This window comes from Moschus berezovskii, chromosome 11, assembly GCF_049115385.1.
Source record: "Moschus berezovskii isolate FMDL1 chromosome 11, NW_MosBer_1.0, whole genome shotgun sequence".
NCBI classification, from domain to species: Eukaryota; Metazoa; Chordata; class Mammalia; order Artiodactyla; family Moschidae; genus Moschus; species Moschus berezovskii.
The window spans coordinates 97,698,904-97,716,017 of record NC_142470.1 but is presented as its reverse complement, the minus strand read 5'-3'; the positions used below and the strand labels follow the sequence as shown (position 1 = coordinate 97,716,017).

Here is a 17,114-nt window from a genome sequence, read left to right as displayed (position 1 = left end):
CCAAGTCAGGAAAGGAAACAGAGCATCTCCTTCCCTGAACTAGATAAACTATATTTCAGGACCTTTGGGGAACTTGCAACAGATCCTGCAGCAGAGGGGCCATGCTAAATGTCTGGAGACAGGAAATTAATTTTTAAAAAGCATAGCAAACTGCAGGCTTTAAAAATGATGACCTGTAAAATTCTAGAATGGATCACAAATTTGATTATTTGTTAAGCATATGCAGGTTAAAAAAAAAAAGATCGGCAAATTTTAGCCAAGGTTCACTAAAGCAGGCAGAATAAAACCCGGCCAGGTTAGCCTTTTTTTCCCCTAGTAGACATGGTCATTTAACTGGTAGGCCAGAATATATATGAGAACTAGATTTGAATAAATCAACAAAACTTCTCATAGCATACTTGAGGGCAAGATGGAGTTATAGGGGCTGAAGGATAAGCTGATGGAACAAGTTCCAAATAAAACATCTGGAAGGGCCTAAAGGGCTGTCAGGACCTCTAATAATAGGAATGATAGGCCAAATCAAACAAGGGAAAATTGTAAAGCCTTATGCATCAGGCAGGAAGAATGGCAATAACTTTGATACAGTAGAAAAAGCTGTGAGTCTGGAGTCCAAATACCTAAATCAGTCTCAGATCTTCCCTTTACTAGCTGTCTCTTCTTGACCAAGCTATAATCTCTGTTGCCAGCTTCCCCATCTAGAAAAGGGAACAGCTGCATTCATGAAATTATGGAAGTGTTACAAAGTACAAATGATTTAGATGCAAAAAATGTAAAAAGCTAATATAAAATTAGGAGACAAAGATCATGTTAAACCAATATGTATGAAAGTGTGGTGAGGAAGATTTGACTGACTGGTAATACACTATAATTTTTCTGCAGCTGTTTTTAAAAAATGGGGAGAATAATTTACACACTAAAATGGACTTTCAATATAAACTGTCAAATACAAAAAGCAAAGTTTGCTGCCATTTTTGTGAAAAGGGGAAAAAAATGTATGTAATATATAGTTACTTGCTTTTTAAGTATAAAATACCTGTGAAAGAAAAGAACCCAGGTTGGAAAGGAAGAAGTAAAACTTTTTATTTGCAGATGACACGATGCTATCTGTAGAAAATACTAAGGAATCTACAAAGTATTAAAACAAATTTTAAAAGTTTAGCCAGATTGTAGAATATAAGGTCAAGAAGATAAAAAATTAATTGTATTTCTATATTCTAGCAAGGTGCAATCTGAAAATAAAATTAAGGAAACAGACTCCATTCACAGTAGCATCAATAAGAATGAAATATCAGGGAATAAATTTAACAACAGAAGTGAAAGGCTTGTACAATGAAAACTATAAAACATTGGTGGGAGAAATTAAAGGTCTAAATAAGTTGTGAGATATTCCGTGTATGTGGAATGGACAAAAGATTTGAATAGATATTTTACCAAAGAAGATGTTAAGAGTGGCCAATAAACATATGAATAGATTTCAACACTATCAGTCATGAGGGAAACAAACTAAAGTCACCATGAGATACCACTTTACACCCACTAGAATGGCTATAACCAAAAAGATGTGCAGTACTAAGTGTTGACGTGGAAGTGGAGAAACTGGAACCTTTACAAGCTGCTGTTGAGAATGCAAAAGATACAGCTACTTTGGAAAACATTTTGGAATTTTCTTAAAAACTAAACATAAACTTACCATATGACCCAGCAATTCCACTCCTAGGTATATACTCAAAAGACATGAGTCCGCATAAAATTTTTCGTGTACACACACAAACTTCTACACAAATATTTGTAGCAGTATTATTCATATTATTCCCCCCCAAATCAAACAATCCAAATGTCCAACAACTGGCAATCAGATAAACAAAATGTGGTAGAGCCACACAATACTAGTCAGCAATAAAAAGGAGTACTGATACATAAGGGTGAATCTTGAAAATATCCGTAAGAGGCTAGACACAAAAGACTAGCTATTATATAACTCCATTTATATGAAATAGGCAGAAAAAAGGAATATGGGAGTTTGTCTTGGGCTGGGAATGTGAATTGGCTATAAAACAGGTATGTGACTTTTCTGGGTGACAAAAGTGTTCTAAAGCTGAATTGTGGTGATGACTGCACAGCTCTATAAACTTACTTCAATAAAGCTGTTTAAAAATCTCTAAAGATATGCAAGACCTAGTAATACTGAGTAACTCTGAAAAGATGGGTGCTTGGGGAACAGGAGACGGAAGATACTTTATCAAACACTTAATATATTTTAAATTTTGTACCATGTGATTGTATTATCAGTTTAAAAAATGAGAACAAATAAAACAAAAATAAGGAAGTGTGGCAATAAAAGTTTAATGGCTTTGATGAGTTCAATAGGAGTAAAACATATGTTAGGCCATAGAAGTGTTCCAGTTTACATAAAGTGAAAAGTGAAGTTGCTCAGTCATGTCTGACTCTTTGCAGCCCCATGGACTGTAGCCCACCAGGCTCCTCTGTCCGTGGGATTTTCCAGGCAAGAGTACTGGAGTGGGTTGCCATTTCCTTCTCCAGGGGATCTTCCCAATCCAGGGATTGAATTCAGGTCTCCCACATTGCAGGCAGATGCTTTACCAGTTCACAGAAAGAATGATAAATCTGCTGTTACTATCTGAGGCACAGCATATGTAATTCAAAGGGACATGTTTAAAAACAGGGTATCAACAAAGAGACCCAGAAGCTGCCAACTTAGGAAAGTGGAGCAGAAAGGATGACCTGTGAGAACTGGTTCAATGAGTGAAGACCTGGGAGAAAATAATCAGGGAAGGAAGTGGGGGCCTGAGAAGCAGATTATATCTCTCTCCTGGGCCTTTAGAGAGCGGAACTGGGAAGAGAGCCAGGAAATGTAATACAGATAGATTTTGGATCTTTAAAAATTTTCAAAACCTTTGCCAACTAGTGCCTAGACAAATGAAATGAGATGCCAATGAGCAGTGAGTGGTGGAGCTGTCAAAGCAGAGGCTGGAGCACCTTACGGGGCAGAGGCAGCAAAGTGTGGATGGTCCTTTCCAAGAACGAGTCTGAGGACCTCCTGCACTTCCAAAGTACACAACTGGTCATGGTATGCACCACTGGGTGTGAAAGAACACGTTTACATCTGATTAAATGAGGAGTCTTGGCATGCGTGTTTCTGCTTCAAATTTAAATCTTTCTGATTAAGTTCATTCCTGCCTGTAAAAAGGTAAACATTTAAAAACAGAAAATAGTCTAAAAGTGAATTCCTGCTCAACAAGATATATCTAGTTGACTCTCTAGTGGTGAAAATCAAAAGGCCAGACAAAAACAAGTGTTTTCAAGGATGTGGAGAAATGAGAACCTTCACATATTGATGCTTGGAATGCAAAATGGTAACAATACTTTGCATAACAATCCGGTAGTCCCTCAGAGGGTTAAATATAGACTTACCATATGATCCAGAGTCTATCCACTCGTAGGCATATGCCCCAAAGAAATATAAGCTATGTCCACACAAAAACTTGTATATGGATGTTCACAGCAGCTCTGCTAATAGTACCCCCACAGTGGAAGAAATCTAAATGTCCACTAACTAATGAATAGTTAAATATGTACATTCACACAATGGAATATTATTTGGTCATACAAAGGAATGAATACATGCTACACTATAGATGAACTTTGAAAATATTAAGTGAAATTATGTCCATTTACATCAAATGTTTAGAATAAAGAACTCTAATAGAGAGAGAAAAAAAAAAGCAGATTAGTAACAGAGCCAGGGAAGGGGCAGGAAGTTGGAAGAAATGATCACTAATGTGTATAGGGTGTTTATGGTAGATATTGAAAACACCTTAAAATTGGGATGATGGTTGCACAGCACTGTGAATATACTAAAATCCACAGAACTGAACACTTAAAATAGGTGAATTTTATGGTGTGTGAAATATCTCAAGAAAGCTATAAAATGTGTATACCTGTGTACGCAAATTGAAATACGAGCAGATTATGAAGTCTTTGAGAAAAAATTCTGCTCATGCTTGGTGGTCTTATATCTCCTGTTACTGAATCAGGGATACAAGAACAAAGGAAGGTACCAACAGTGTCATCTTCATATAATAGTGAACAGTCCTAACAAAAATGTGGGCACTGGATACTGTACATATGGTAGCACTGTATACACACTATGGCTAGAGCTAAGTGCAAATTGTTAGAATGACACAGTCATGCCATGTTGACTTCCTCAGATTCAAACAATAATCACAAATCACAGCCTTGCACTGTGTCTGACAATCTATGCTGAGGACCCAACACAGGATAGAAGGTAATTTTTGCTGAATTCATTTACAGATGCTGTTGGTAACCCAAGATAACCTACCTTCCTTAGTCCAAGGGAGAGTTTTAGGCATCTCCTATAGTGATCTCAGCATCCCTCATGGCCTGGAGGTGAATCAGCCCACTCAGTTCTCTGCAGTTGGGCTTACACATAAGGATTTAAGTGACTACAAGTCAACTGACAATACCAGCTACCATGGTTTTTAAGCTTTCTGTTGCAGAGTTGAAAGGAGATACATACTGGCTGGCTTCCTCTGTTTTAATTTCTATTATTGTGAGAGTAAACTCACCGGTTGATGCCTGATTACAACTGGGAAAAAAGTAACTGCCACCATCTCAGAGATGTTTCGGGTTTTTTGTTGTACTTCTTAATTAAAATCTAGGTGAAATTCATTCCCATATTCATTGATCACACACACCATCAGATAGACCCAGAAAAAAAAAGGTTTTCAAATAATTGTTTTTCAGATGGAAACTGAGCTTAGGAAAACGTATCAAATGTAGGAAAAAGTCTATGTTTTCTTACACGACCTTATACAGCTATTCTTCACGTATGAAGATTGTTATTGTTGACCTTCTGCCAGCAAGGTGCCTGCTGAGATACTTTTCTTTCAGAATAATGGATTTACGCTAATTCATTTATAACTACTCAAGTTTAGTACCAGAGATACACATTGATAAAGTAGAGTCAAAATCAGAAATACAGTCAATAGTACCCAAAGACAGTCTTTCTTGTGAAGTTTTTAGATATGTGCAGCTCAAACTGGCAACTGTAGATTCAATACTAAAACTTATTAACCAGTAAAAGATGACACAATCACAAAGTGTGTGCCCTCAAAATAACATTTTGACACAGATTTAATTCTGAGAGGCAAGATGAAAGCAGAACTCAGGTGAGAACTATTATTCACCATTAGAAAATCAGAACTGGTCAATTATTTCTACAAGTATGGTAGATGTTAACTACAAAATATCCTGCCCTCTAAATTAAAAATGTATTGTGCCTGCAGAAAGGTCCTCAGAAAATTTCTTTTCATACAAAAATGAATAAAGATTGCAGAGATGTAACGAATCTGGATAATGAGAAATTCAAAGTAAGGCCATGAGATTGTAGAGTTAAAATGTAACAGCAGTACTTGTCATTAGAACTGAGGTTAAAAAATCTCTAGCAGGATAGTAGTTTTCCAGATAATGGTTGGGTTTGGGGTAGAGAAGAAAGAAAACCAAGAGCTGAAGTCCTCAATTAATATATGGGAAAAACTAGAAGGTTAGAAAATGATCATTAAAATTTTATACAGGGTGGTAGAGCTAGATGACATGAGTCCCAAAAATTATGGTCTGGAAGTGGTCCTCTCACTCTCTTTTTTTCTTTGCATTCTCTCAAATCTTTCCTCTTGGCTTTAGTATTTATAAGGATTATGATCACCTTTACATGGATGGCTCTAAAATCTTTATTCCACTCATGAGGTCATATATATCTATGGTTTTAGACATTTTCAAGTGGATGCTCTGATCCAACTTCAAGTTTAATAAATAAAACTCCATATTTCATAAGTCAGAATTAGTTTCCTCTTCTTATTGCTCCATTTTGATTACCTTATCACATAGGATTTTAGTTGCTTTGGGCAGAAATTTCAAAAGAACCATGGCTATTAATTACCAAGTCCAACTGATCAAAGCTCAGTTTAAAAACAATATTAATTTTTCTTATAAATTAACTTGTGAATATCACTTACTTAAAAATCTGACAATTAGCTAAACATTACACAATAAAATTACACTAGACACACCAAAATAAATTCCACGTGGATTAAGGATTTAAGTACATTGTCCTCTACCCTAAACATGATAAAACAACAACAAAAAACCAAGAATACTTTCTTATAATCCTGAGGATGGAAAGACCTTTCTTAGCATGTGACAAATAAATAAAGTTGAGTACACAACAATGCTAGTACACCATTAGATGGTTTTAGATAGTGCATGCTCAGTCATGTTCGATTCTTTGCGACCCTATGGATGGTATGTAGCCTGCCAGGCTCCTCTGTCCATGGAATTTTCCAGGTAAGAATACTGAGTGGGTTACCATTCCCTTCATTAATATCATATGATTAATGCTCAACAATTAATAAAAATTCTTCAGAGAAAAATGTGCCAAGTACATAGGAAGTTAATTCTCAAAATAAGAAATGTAACAAGCAACCTCTGAAATCTAATATTTAAAAATGTAATTTAAAGCAATGAGTTTTTTCACACATCAGATAAACAAATATTAAAAGTACTACTCAAACCTGGCAAAGGAATGAAGAAACATTCCCTCATACTTCTGGTGGGCACATATATTTGTACAAAATTTCTGGAGGGCACATAGTTAGGGGTGGGAAGGTCTATAGATTTACTGATGGTCTTTTAAATTTGTTGTTAATGATCTACTTAGATATTTTCTTAGAAAAATCATCCATCTAATTTAGGTTTTAAAATATATCAGCCTAAAGTTGCACATAGTAATCTTCTTTAAGAAAACCACATCTTCGACTGGAGTTATATCCTTCCAACCTATTAACATTGACCCTTTTCCTATGGTCACAATAACTAAAGATTTAGTCTTTTTTTTTTTAAAGAGCCAGATCTTGGTTATATTGATCAATCTGGGGGACTGATTTTTTGAATGCTTAATTACTTCCTAGTTGAACTTGCTCAACTAAAATATTAAAGGCTCTATATTTTCCTCTAAATATAGGTTTAGTCACATCCTGTAAGATGTGGATATTGCTTTTACTCTCATTAATGAAAAAAAATTCTACAATCTCAATTTTTAGTTATCCTACAACCCAAAAGTTTAGAATATTTTAAAATGTTTCCTTAAAAAAATTACAGCCATCAAATACCAACCTTACTATATTGTGGTTAGAGAATATAAGCTTGGTTAGTAATCTACTTTGGGGATTTATCAACATTTTGCCCAAGTGTACAGTTAATCTTTGTAAATATTCCATGGGCATTTGGAACAAATGTGAACGTTGTGTTTTAGGAATAAAGTTTTATATAGATATCTTAAATCAGCACTGTTAATACTGCTATTTTATCCGTTATATATCAAAATCTGATAAAAAACAATTAAAATATTCCATCCTTGTACTTTTGTCACATTCCATATTATAATTATGTTTGGATGAACATATGAATGCATTCTGGTTGCAAGCACAGCAGTAATTTTGGCAGTCTCTGACAGACTTTCTTCCCTTGGAAATTACAGAGTGGAGATAGGGTAGACTCTCACAAAAAGTAACAATTAAAATTGACCAAAAAACCTTAACCTTTCAATGGCATAGAAACTTGTATTTCTGGTAAAACTATAAATTATTGACCGAAAAATCAAAATAAAGGAATTTTCATGCACTGCAGGTAGAAATAACAGACTAGAAAGTAATTTGGTACTAATGCAGAAAATTATGTATACATGTAATTTATGATCCAAGAATTCCACTTCTGGATTTACGTGCCAGAGATAGCCTCACAAGGTCCATAAGGCAATATGAAGAAGGATGTGCACTGCTGGTGTTCTGCATTGCTGGGAATTGACAACAACATGGGCGTTAACTACAGGTAGATGCACTCAATGGAGGGCTGTGCAATGATCAGAAACCTGAATCAGATGTATGAATAGCAATGTAGATGCATCTTAAAAATACAATGCTTAGTGAAAATAACAAAAATAATGATACACATTTTATATAAGCTGAAAATATATGTCAACTACAGAATATATATTTTGTAAGAACTCTTCTAAGTCAGAAGATATTTACATAGCAAGGCCAGTTGCATATAGGAGGAGAGGAATGAGGATGGGATGTGGGAATCAAGTTTTTAAAAGAGACGTCATGAACCTAGGAGTTTATTTAACTCAATCCTTGGCAGCTGAAGTTAAAATTTTATTTTGGCATAAAAACTGTGTATAGTACTTTTCTAATTCTATTCTTTCATTGTGTTTCTTGAAGGATTTATGATGTCTAGATTGGAATTCAAATAGGCACTTTAAGCAGAAACTAGAACACAATGAGCAGCTTAAGAATTCTGTTTTCCAGCTCTTAACTAATGTTTTGTTTGTTTGCTCAGTCTGGCTGAGGTCACTTTTTAGTTAGTGCCACAAAATATTTTTTATGGTTTCATATTAGAAAATACTTGATTATTGCTTAAAAAAACATGAAAAATTAAAAAAATGTATAAACCCACAATCTTAAAATAACCTGCTAATATTTTTGTTCCAGCTATATAAATACATGTGTATGTTATAGCTTGCTTTTTATCTCTTAACACATAATGAAATTTATCCTTGGGTTCAAAGATACTGCCTTTGACTGTTGTTTCCATGTATGTGTGACTGTGAAAAGTGATATGATATTAGCCTGTTTTATAAAAATGTAAGAAACACCAGTAAACATTTAAACACTCCCAAAGCTATCATTTTATTCTCTCATGGATGTCTCCTTGGTAGTTAATGTTATTCATTTGCCTAACTGCTGGTAACATGGGCAATTGGAAATAATGAGAGGTCAAAAATACAGAAAAATCATTCATCTTTAGCTTTTTCTTCATAAATAAAAACTGAGTGAGACTTCTTTTGTACTGACAGTAGTAAACTATTCCTTTTCTTTGACCCCAATATACAACCAGACAGTGAGAGAGGGGAAAAGAAAGAAAAGAGAGGGAGAGAGCAGACAAGCACAGCAAGAACATGACAGAGAGAGAGAAGGAAAGGAGTAGCTTTCACCAGATACACACAGCAGAGCCAGGGAGACGACAGACAGCATGAAGTGGGCTGGAAGAGGGCACAGGTGAGCAGAATGTGGGTGCACAGAGGCAGAGGGAAAGAACAGCGAAGCAGACAGAGTGCAAAGATCCTGCAGTAAGAAAGAGCGTGGATTACAGAGCATGCAGAGAGCCTGCACAGACACATCAAAGACGGGCACAGAGAGGGAGTCAGAGAAAGAACTGGTGTAACCAAAGGAAGAGGGGAAGAACAAGCAGGCACTTGTAGTTATTCCCTCCTATTGACTCTTAAACCCTCACATGTACATGTCCTGGATACACATGTTCAGGGAAAAAAAAGCATTAGCATATCTAAGGGCACCTGGTTTAAAGATAAGATAGGCAACTCAAAAAAGAAATACAGAAAAGAAAATAAAAACTCAGTGATTAAAGAAATATCAGTCAGGATAGATACCGCATTTCTGGCCTATATGGCAAATATTAACAAGAATGCTACTGGCAGGTATTGAATCAACATTTCAAGAGGATAATTTAGTAGTGTGGATTAAACATTTTTCATGTATGTACTTGGTAACCCAGAAATTCTATGCTTACAAATGTATCTCTAGGAAAGAAAAATTCATAAAGATGTACCAAGACTACCCACCAAAGTGCAAATTATGATAAAGTGCAAAAGAACCCTTAAAACTAACTAAAGATTGTATTTATACAATGGAACTCACAAAGCTATTAAAAATGACTAATAAATCTTTATTTATTGGCATAGAAAGATGTCTATGATATATTAAGTGTAGCGTTTCAAAACAATATACACATAGTATGATTTCATTTTTTTTTGGACCATTGTTTCTCTCCATATATGAAAACAACTGTGGAGACTATTATGAAACCAGCCGGTTTTATAAAAATGAAAGAAACACTGATAAACATTTAATTGGACAGTAATAAAGGTCTCATTTTATGTTGTCACGAGGTTTCTTCATTTGATATTTAGCTTCATTAGAATGCCGATCAAGCAGATCCAGGGCAAGCAGTAGGTGTGTGCAACATAAAATATAATTCTGGAAGTTTATTTACAAAAATGTTAATCATGACTATTTCAGGATGGTGAGAATTATGGGTGATTTCCAAGGTCTTTATATTTTATGTATTAAACTCTTTATATTTAGTTATCTTTTTACTTTTATATTCAAAAGTAATAAAATAATATCTTTTTTGACAAAAATTAGTTGTTACTAAAGAGAAGAGAAAGATGTAAAGTGGCTGAAACATCAACAAAAAATATCATGACAGGCAAGTCCTCCACTATAGTCTATGATAAGCACAGTCTTAGTTGAGAAGGAACCTATAGAAAAAGAAGAAAGTGAATATGAAAGAGAGAGAGGAAAAAAAATCCTAAGAAAACAGATAATGGATTTTAGAAAATATGACAGCACAGAGACAGGCTTAATGAACCTCTTTCATAACTGAAATACACAAACAAAAACCATCAAAAAGTGAAAAAAGTATTCAGAATCTAGGGAAGAGACTCAAGACATACCACAAAATTTCATGCAAGTGGAGAAGACCCGTGCACAGCAGTGAAGACCCAGCACAGCCATAAATAAATCTTTAAGAAAAAAGAAAAGAAAATATATGAATCAGAGAATCAAAAAAAAAAAAAAGAGAAAATAAATCAAAAGTTTGTTCTTTGAAAAGATCCAAAAAACTGGACAAATTTTAGCTAGACTCACCAAGGGGAAAAAAAGGGAAAATGTGTATCATTATAAATTAAGAATGAACCAGGGGGTGTTACTATCACACAGAAATTAAAAAGGACCATAAGGGAATATTATGAACAATTATATGTCAACAAATAAGATAACCTTAATGAAACAGACAATTTCTTAGAAAAACAACCTACCAAAACGGACTCAAGCAAAAACAGAAAATCTGAACAGAACTATAATAAGGAAAGAGACTGAGTCAGTAATCAGAAAACATCCACCAAAGAAAAGCCCAAGCCTATTTCACTGGTAAATTCTAAAAAAAACATTTAAAGTAGAATTAACAATAAGCACTCACAAACTTAAAAAACAACAACTTCAAAACAAGAAGGCTTCCTTAGTGACTCAACGGTAAAGAATCTGCCTGCTAATGCAGGACGCACGGGTTTGATTCCTGATCCAGGAACATCCCACATGCTGTGGAGCTACTAAGCCCGTGTGTCACAACTATTGAGCCTGTGTTCTAGAGCCCAGGAACCGAAACTCCTGAGCCCACGTGTCCCAGCCACAGAAGGACACACATTCTAGGGCTTGTGCTCTGCAACAAGAGAAGCTACTGCAATGAGAAGCCCACGTACTGCAACTAGAGAGTAGCCCCTGCTTGCCACAACTAGAGAAAACCCTGCGTGGCACTGAAGACCCAGCACAGCCAAAAAGAATAAAAAACAAGGAGGATCACACCCCAATTCATCCTATGAGGACAGTATTACCTTGAGAAAAAAAGGCTAAGATATAATAAAACTATAGACCAGTACTCCTGATCAATATACAACGAAAAATCTTCAACAAAATACTAGGAAACTGAATCCAGCAACACAGAAGAATTATACATCAAAACCAAAAGGGATTTATCTAGGGAAGGCAAGGTTGGTTTCATACATGATTATCAGTCAATGTAATACACAATATTAATAAAGAAAGAAAACACATGATCACTTCATTATACACAGAAAAAGTATATGGCAAAATCCAAAACGCTTCCATAATAAAAACTCAACAGGGACTTCCCTGGTGGTCCACTGGTTAAGACTCTGCCCTTTTACTGCAGGAGGTATAGATTAGACTAGCTGGGGAATTAAGATCAGGCATGCTCTGTAGTGTGGCCAAAAAAAAAAAAAAAAACCACTAAACAAAATAGGAATAGAAGAGAATTTCCTCAATCTGACAATTATAAAAATCTCAGAGTAAACATCATCCTTAATGACCAGAAAGATTTCTCTCTAAAATCAGGGATAAGACAAGGATACTCATTCTTATCACTTCTATTCAAGATAGTACTGGAGGTTCTAGCAAGGGAAACTAGGCAACAAAAAAAGATAAATGACATGATATTGGAAAGGAAGAAGGAAAACAATCTCTATTTGCAGATGACACAATATTCTACAGAGAAAACACCAATGAACATACACAACTCAAACATACTCAAACTTATAAACAACTTCAACAAAGTTGCAGTGACCAAGATAAATATGAAAAAATCAGTAGATTCCTGTACAGTTCAGTTCAGCTTCTCAGTCATGTTCGACTCTGTGTGACCCCATGGACTGCAGCACACCAGGCTTCCCTGTCCATCACCAACTCCCAGAGCTTGCTCAAACTCCTGTCCATTTAGTTGGTGATGCCATCCAACCATCTCATCCTCTGTCATCCCCTTCTCCTGCTGCCCTCAATCTTTCCCAGCATCAGGGTCTTTTCCAATGAGTCATTTCTTCGCTTTTTACACATGTTAGTCTACACTAACAAGGAAAAGTACCAAACTGAACTTCAGAAAACTAGTTATGTTGGTTATTAAAAAGAATAAAGAATAAAATACTCAATATACTTTTAACAAAAGAAGTACCAAACTACAAAGAAGTGGAAACTACAAACATCACTGAAAGAAATTGAAGATGACCTAAGTAGAAAGACATCCCATGTTCATAGATTAGAAGATTTAATATCATTAGAGTAACAATATTCCCTAAATTCTTCTACAGTTTCAATGCAATCCCTCCCCAAGATTCAAGTTGTCTAGTTTTTTCTTTTGGGCAGAAACTGACAAGCTGATATGAAAATTCCAATGACCTAAAAATAATAAGCTTGAAAAGGAAAAAATATAGTTGGAGGATTCACACTAATTAGACAGTGTTGTAGTGGAATAAAGAGAAACATAGGTTCAGTGTCCAGAAATAAACCCTTACATTTATAACTTTATCATTAAAAAAATTTTTTTTCTTTATGATCAATTGGTTTTTGCCAAGGGTGCCCAGACAATTCAATGGAGGAAAGAATAGTCTTTACAGCAAATGGTACTAAGACAACTGGATATCTACAGGCAAAAGAACCAAGCTGTACTGTCTCAACACCACATACAAAAATTAACTAAAAAATGTTCATCCAACTAAAAGAACTAAAATGATGAAACTTTTAGAAGAAACAAAAAAGAGTAAATATTTTATAACCATGGGTTAGATAACAGTTTTAGATATTATACGAAAAGAATAAGGGACAAAAGAAATAACAGATAAATTGAATGTTTTTGTCAAAATTAAAACTTTTGTACCACAAATAATATCATCAAGAAAGTGAAAAGCAAGTCACAGAATATAAGGACATGTTTGGAAAACATAAGGGACTTGTATTCAGAATAGACAAAGAAACAGTAATAAAATGACAAATAATTTTAAAATGGGCCAAGGATCAGAATAAATATTTCTTTACAGAAGATATACAAATGGCCATCAGGCATATGAAAAAATGCTCAATATCAGTAGCTGTTCAGTTCAGTTCAGTCGCTCAGTCTTGTCCAACTCTTTGTGACCCCATGAATCACAGCATGCCAGGCCTCCCTGTCCATCACCAACTCCCGGAGCTCACTCAAACTCATGTCCATTGAGTCAGCAATGCCATCCAGCCATCTCATTCTCTGCTGTCCCCTTCTCCTCCCGCCCCCAAGCCTTCCCAGCATCAGAGCTATTAGGGAAATGCAAATTAAAATCACAGTGATATAACTCTTCACATTCATAAGATGGCTATTATCAAACGACAGAAAACAAGTGTTGATGAAGATGTAGAAAAACTGGAATATGATCTAAGTGCAGCCACTAGATGCAGATGCAAAATGGTGCAGCCACTTTCGAAAACACTTTGGCAGTTACTCAAAAGCTTAAACAGAGTTACTACATGATTTAGCAATTCTACTCCTAGGTATATACACAACTAAGAAAACTGAGGAAACATGTTGACACAAAAATTTGTACATTAATGTTCATTGCAGCATTTTTCATAATGGACAAAAGAGCAGAAACAATCCAAACATCCAACAACGCATGAATAAACATGTTGTACATGCATATGAAATACTGTTCGGCCATAATAAACAACAACTGACTCATGCTACAAAATGAACCCTGAAAAAATTAAGGGGAGGCTAGCAAACGACTGTTAATGGGCATGGAGTTCCCTTTTGGTATGAGAAGAAAGTTCTGGAATTAGTGGTGATGGCTGCACTTTGAAAGAATGAATTGTAGGTGGCTTTCCTGGTGGCTCAGTAGTGAAGAGTCTGCCTGCCAATGCAGGGACACTGGTTCGATCCCGGGTCCAGGAAGATCCCATAGGCCTCAGGGTAACTAAGCTTGTGCACCATAATTACAGAATCCTATGCTCTAGAGCCCAGGAGACACAAATACTGAGCCCATGTGCTGCAGCTACTGAAACCCATGAGCCCGAGAGCCTGTGCTCCACAACAAGTGAAACTATCAAAAAGAGAAGCCCATGCACAGCTACTAGAGAGTAACTCCAACTTGCCACAACTGGAGAAAAGCCTGTGCAGCAACAAAGACCCAGCAGAGATAAAAACATAAATAATTTTTAAAAAGAATGAATTGTAAGGTACATAAATTTTATTTTCTGACCAACAATGAGACACACCCTGCAAATTTAAAAAACCTGATAAATTTTGAAAATCCAGGATCCAACATAGGGAAAAAAATATCACGGTTGCATCTGGCACAGATATATTACACATATGCACCCAGAAAAGGGAGAACAAAATTAACTGAGTTCTGAATTAAAGATTATTACTGGGACTTCCCTGGTGGTCCAGTGGTTAAGAATCTGCCTTGCAACGCAAGGGAGGTGGGTTCGATTCCTGGGAGGGAACTAAGATCCCATATGCCACATAGCAACTAAGACTGAGCTCTACATCTGGAGTCCATGTGCCACAGTGAAAGATCCCACACTGTACAATGAAGATCTGGGTGCTGCAACTAAGACCTGAGACAGCCAAATAAATAACTGAGTATTCTAAAAAACTGTTTAAAAGTTTTATACCCAAACAAGTTGTTATTCCTATACAAAGGTGACAGAACGATAATCTCAAATTTGTTAGAACTGAAGAGATGCTCACTTCTGAAAAACTACTGAAAATCTATCCAAACAATAATTATTTAAATTAATAAACTCAGTTATATTGAAACGACTTATGACAAATACTGATGCTTTTAAAAAACATACAGTGATTTTGCTTACAATATGAAAGAAAAATGTTATACTTCTTGAAAATAAAGCCAATCAATACAGGGGTAACACTTCCAGAATAAACATAAAATTCACAAAATAAATATTGGTACACTGAGGGAAGTGTGCTGTATGTGGGGAGAAGTAGGGCAAGCACAACCAACTTCTTAATTCTTCCTATAATAGTGGAATCCGTAGATACTAACTTCATTTCTGACAGTGATACATTTGAGATAGTGGCTTAAACGTATTTGTTAGTTACACGGCTGCTAAATTAGAAAAAAAAAAAAACCTCAAATAAATCATCTACCAATGAAAAAAACTGAAAACTGTAAGAAATCACTAAAAGTGATTTAGGACCAAGACAATTTTGGAAAAGAACAACAAAGTTGGAGGATCCATACTTCCCGATCTCACAACAGTAATACAACAGTGAAATACTGGCATAAGGACAAGTAAATCAATGGACGAGAATAGACAGACAGAAATAAACCTTTGTGCCATATGGTCAAATGATCTACAATCAAAGGATCTCTGACCCTTGACAAGGGGCCAAGATCACTCAATGGGAAAAGAATAATTTTCTTAACAAATAGTGCTGGGAGAACTGGATATCCACACACTATTAAAAAGAATGAAGTTGGAACCTTACTTTATAGCATATACAAAAATTACCTCGAAACAAAATAAATACCTAAAACCACAAAATTCTTGGAAGAACACATTAAGGGAAAGTTTCATGGCACCGGACTTTGTTATGATTTCAAAAGCATAGGAAACAAAAGTAAAAGTCAACAACTGGCACTGCATCAATATTAAAAATTTCTGTGCATCAAAGAACACAATCAAAAAAGGTGAAAAGGCAACTCCACTGATTGGGAGAAAAATTTATAAATCATGTATGTGATAAAAGGTTAATACTCAGAATATATAAAGAACCTCAACAACTCAATGACCAAAAAATAAATAACATGATTCAAGAACGGGCAAAAGTATTTGGACAGACATTTTTCCAAAGATGATACATGAATGGTCAAGAAGCATGTAAAAAGATGTTCAATATCAGTAATCATGAGAGAAATGCAAAGCAAAATCGTAAGATATCACTTCATACATATTCCGTTCCGTTCAGTCGCTCAGTCGTGTCCGACTCTATGCGACCCCGTGGACTGCAGCCTACCAGGCTTCTCCGTCCATGGGATTCTCCAGGCAAGAATACTGGAGTGGGTTACCGTTTCCTTCTCCAGGGGATCTTCCCGACCCAAGGATCGAACCTGGGTCTCCCGCATTGGAGGCAGACGCTTTAACCTCTGAGCCACCAGGGAAGCCCTCATACATATTAGGATGCCACTATTAAAGAAAGAAAATAACAAGTGTTGGCAAAGATGTAGAGAAAGTGGAACCATTCTGTCTTGTGAGTGGGGCTGTAAAATGGTGCAGCTACTGTGGAAAACAGTATAGTAGTTCCTCAAATAGTTAAAAACAGAATTACCATATAACTGAACCATTCCACGTCTGGATATATATCCACAAAAATTGAAAGCAGGATCTCTAATGCATATAAGCACACTCATGTTCACAGCATCATTATTCACAACAGTCTAAAGGTAGAAGCAATACAAATACCTACTGACGGACGAACAAATAAACAAAATGTGGTATACACATACACTGCGGTATTATTCAGGCTTTTTTTTTTTTTTTTAAAGACAATCCTGTCAGATGGTACAACACTGCTGATCCTTGAGGAAATGCTAAGGGAAA

The 17,114-nt window shown here is 35.7% G+C and overlaps 1 protein-coding gene across 7 annotated transcripts in view; it reads right to left on the bottom strand.

Annotated features, from left to right (window-relative positions):
* Positions 1–17,114, bottom strand: part of ALMS1 (ALMS1 centrosome and basal body associated protein) — a 205,182-nt gene that overhangs the window by 14,615 nt on the left and 173,453 nt on the right. Inside the window, exon 17 of one of the 7 annotated variants that reach the window (XR_016038620.1) lies at positions 16,625–16,700. The exons of the other annotated variants lie outside the window; for them this stretch is intronic. The gene's annotated coding sequence lies outside the window, so the exon portion shown is untranslated. The remainder of the gene's footprint in view (positions 1–16,624; positions 16,701–17,114) is intronic. 7 annotated transcript variants of the gene reach the window in all.